A 4,572-nucleotide genomic window follows, 5' to 3' on the forward strand; every position below is an offset into this window, starting at 1 on the left:
TAAAGCACCCGGGCCTTTCTTGCAAATTTCATATTTCTATAGTCTTGGCTTTTTATCAAACCGATTTCTTGCGACCTGACTAGCCTTTGCAACCTTGACCCTTTGATGACCTTTCGCGTCCCTCACCTTGTTTTCTACTTTTTGTTGTTGTTCCCAATCCTTAGTATAGCTATTTCGCGTTTTGTGTGACTTACTTTTCCGTCACACTGACGTGAGCCTCGTCGTGTATAGTGAGAGCTTTGTGCTTCCGAATGAACAAATTAAGCAGCAATAGAATGCCATCTGAAGAAGACAAAGAAGAAGTCGAAGAAAAAGAGGAAGAAGAAGACGAAGAAAAAGAGGAAGAAGAAGAACAAGAACAAGAAAACTAGAAAACTGTAGGCTTAAAAAAAAGTTCAGAAGGGAAATGGAATGGGTAGGAAGGACCAGAAAAAACGGAAGAGTAGAAAACGGTTAGGAACAAGTAAAAATAATAAAAATAATAATAATAAATAATAATAATAATAAGGAAAACGAATAGGGTAACTAAAGTTTAAAATAACGGAAAGACATAAGAATGATCAGGGGAAAGGGGGAAAAAGACTAATATATTATGGAAAACGTATCAGAAGTCAATAGGTTTAAAAGGTTACGGGGTCACACACCGTGAAAGGTAGTCGTTGCTCCACCAAAATCGGGAGAGACGCAGAGATGAATGACTAAGAAGATCAACACAGGGGGACCGAAGATGCTAACGAACGAGCGGGTGATATCTGTCTATCTGTCTGTCCGTGTGTGTGTGTTGGTGGGGTTTGTGTGTGTGTGTGGTGTGTGTGGTGTGTGTGGGGTGTGTGTGTGTGTGTGTTGTGTGTGTGTGTGTGTGTGTGTGTGTGTGTTTATATATATAATATATATATATATATATATTAATATATATATAATATATTTCATTATATATATAGCTTGTCCAAGTATATGGGCGAAGGAAATAGAAAAAGAAGAGAGGAAAACACATGTTATTAAAATCAGAATGGAAACAAATAATCTATAATGTAAAAAAAAAATCTAAAATGAAGACGGAGCGAAGAAGAAGAAGAAGAAGAAGAAGAGAGAGGGGAGAGAGAGAGAGAAGAGGAGGAGAGAGAGAGAGAGAGAGAGAGAGAGAGAGAGAGAGAGAGAGAAAAGAGAGAGAGAGAGAGAATAAGGGATTAAGAGACGATTTAAGAGACCAGTGTGTGTGTATGTGTTTGGTGTGAGAGAAAGGGGGGGGCAGATAAACAAACGGGAGCAATAAGAACGCTCTCTCGAGACCTCTCTAAAGAAAAAGCAGTATTCTGACAGAAAATAGAGTACACAAAATTAAATCATAGATGAGATTCCAGTTCCGTAATCCTAGTGGACCCACATCCTCAGTCCTGGTATGATATTCTATGGGATTTTAAATTTTCAATAAATTCCTTGTTTTCTCCATTACGTCCAACCCATCAGGACTTAGCCTCGATACAGTAACTGTAAATCTAAAACTTTTATGATAGAAATGGGCAAGTGGCTGTGGCCGTGGCGTGGCGTGATGATAAGGATCAAAAAGATAGTGACAAAGATAATGATGATGATAATGAAAAGGGTGACTATAATGAAGATGAAAATGGTTTTAAAAGATCATGATGATGATAATCATGATGGTGATGATAAAGCGGCTGCTGCTGCTGCTGTGATGATGATGATGGTTGTGGTGGTGATGATATGAAAGAGGAGGAGGAGGATAATGAGGGGGAGAAGAGATCACATCATGATGATTAGGGTAATGCTGATATATATGATTTTTCCAATTTTCTTCCACTCTTCCTTTTGTATGTCCCTTCGCCTTCATCTCTTTAATTTTTTTCCTGCTCACACCTTATTTTTCTTCTCATTTCTCATATCCAAATTTCCTTTTTCCTCCTTTCTCACCTTTTCCACTATTTCTAGTGATGTGACCATCTTATTTTATTTTATATCTCCCCTACCAATGTATTTCCCTATTGTGTCTACTTTTCTGTATTATTGTACGATGCCCACTATCTATGTAAAAAGAAGAACCCATTCCCAATTAATGAATAAAAGTGTTTTGACTTTGACTTTTATTTCTTCCTCTTCTTACCATCCATTCTGCTTATTCCCCTTCCTCCCTCTTTCCCTTCGTTTTTCTCTCTCTCCTCCTCCCTCCCCAAGCTCCAATTTCTGATACCATTATACCATAAGATATTTCCTTATCAGCTGATACGCTTACTAATGCCATTATGAAGATTAAAACAAGAACCGTTTCCCTCACATTTCCACGCCCTCCTCCCGCCCCCCCCCTGCCCCCGCCCTCCCGCCCGCCCCCTGCCCCCCCCCTCTTAAAAACGCGATAACACCAGAGCTCCCCTTCCGAATACCCCTCGAGAACCGACTTTGAAACAATTTTGTAACGAGAGTCAAACTTGAAGGTACATTTTGCCATTGTCACTTTTTCTCTCTTCCATTTTTTCCCCTTCTTCTTGGATATCTTTATATAATTAGATACATTAAGGAGAACGCTGTAATACCCTGCTTAGATCGGATTGTTCGGTTTAATGTTTCTTACACTCCCCAAAGGGGGAATGAAAACTACTTTTTTCTTGTTCAAAGACCTTTTGTTTAAAGAAGGGGACAATGACACTGAACAGAACATTAACGGTAATATCCATAATTCCAGATTGTGAGGAACACCAACCAAAACACACACACACACACCACACACACACAACGGGTTATCTGAACTAAATTTATGAATAAATAAAAGAAACGGTTTAGTCTGATACTTAAAAGGGAAGCATTTTTTTGTATTTTTTTATCAAAATAATATAAAAAGCGAAAAATAGTATAATTTTTTTTTCTGGCATTTACACTCATGCCACTGGTATGAAAAAGAAAATAATTATCATCGTGAAAAACTATACAGTAATACATTTAAACCGAAGAAATAGATCTCGTACCCACGCCAGCGTCCCTCAGCGAATGCCTTCCCCACGACCCCAAACCCGAAGCACCCCGTCGCTTTTACTGATTCTCGAGACGTTCCGTAATATACACCAAGAAAAGCGACTGTGCTAATGTATATCTAACAACGACGGTCTCCCATGCAGTAAAACTTCCAAATCTCGTCCTCACTACTTTCCATTGTTTGAAGGGAGAGGAGAACTTGTGCAAGGGTAAAACAGGAGAATTGAGGAAGAAAAAGGAGGGTTTTGTTGTCAATACTTAATGAAAAGGAAAGCACACGATAACGAGTGCGCATATGAAGAAGGAAGAGACAGAGAAACAAAAACATTTGCGTGTCCACGTCCCAAGAGGAAGAGAGGAAGGGAAGGAGAGAGAGTGACAGAGAAGGAAGAGAGAGGAGAGGAATGAAGGAAGAAGGTTAAGCATAACAAGCATAAAAGGGGGTGTATAGAGAGAAGAAAGGAAAGAAGGGAGAAGTAACTAGGACGGAGGGAAGAAAATAAGAATAAATTATTAGAGACAAGAGTGAGGGAGTGGCAGATGTTGTACATGGGGAAGAGAGGATGACAAGCGTGGCACTGAAGGAGGGAAGAAAGGACCAGGGAGGACAAAAGAGTCGGGATTCTTTCCCGCCAACAAATGACGAAGGATGACGGAGCCCGAAAGGAAACAAGAGGGAAGCCCGAGAGGAAGTGAGATGGAGGAGCTTTGCGAGGAATTTGCAGAGGAGATCCGCGCGGCCGGTCGAGGCAGCGAGATAACTTAGGATTAATGAGAAGACGAGGCAAGGGAATGGATGATTTGATGGCGAGACTTGGCGAGAGCAAGAACTTTCGTCGAACAGGTATTTTTATGGCCTGACAGAGACGGATGGCTTCGTGAAATTGGCTTGTTGTGAGAGATGTTTAAGTGCGTTTGTGAGGAGAGCTCAAGGCGGTGATACGAAGGGGAGGGAGAAAGACACAGAAGACGGGAAATTCTTAAGACACACATTAGAGAAGACATATAAGCAGCTATACAAATGAGTAGATTTACAAACCTGTAGACATGTTTACCCTAGTCTTCGAAATCTCTTTGTATTATAATCATTTTATTGTCTCATAATGCCTAAAATTTAAATGATTTATATGTGATGACTAAAGACACTTATGATTTGTTGCTTCTTATGGGGCTTTTGAGACAAAGATTAAACATTTTTCCTTACTTTTCCTTGTTCACATTACCCCAATTTTCCTGAGCTTACAGTATATAACTGCATCACTATTACATGTATACAGTGGTGCAGAGATCCTATTTCAATCATTACTACTTCGAGCATCAAAAAAGTTTTAATAGTTCTTGTAATGACAACAACCCTTAAATTTCATTTTGTGCTTAGTAATATATATCAAAAAGAGATACAACATCCTTAAAAATATCTGCTTTAATATATTTTATTATGTACAATCAATACTAAAATGACAATATTACACTTGAGACTATGGATCATCACGACACGATAAAGAACAATATATATATTAATGCTTATGTATATAATCTCTTTCAGCAGCATAAATTCGTCCCATTACATAAATATTGCAACTCGTTAAA

The sequence above is a fragment of the Penaeus monodon genome, chromosome 1 (genome assembly GCF_015228065.2).
Source record: "Penaeus monodon isolate SGIC_2016 chromosome 1, NSTDA_Pmon_1, whole genome shotgun sequence".
In the NCBI taxonomy this organism is placed as follows: domain Eukaryota; kingdom Metazoa; phylum Arthropoda; class Malacostraca; order Decapoda; family Penaeidae; genus Penaeus; species Penaeus monodon.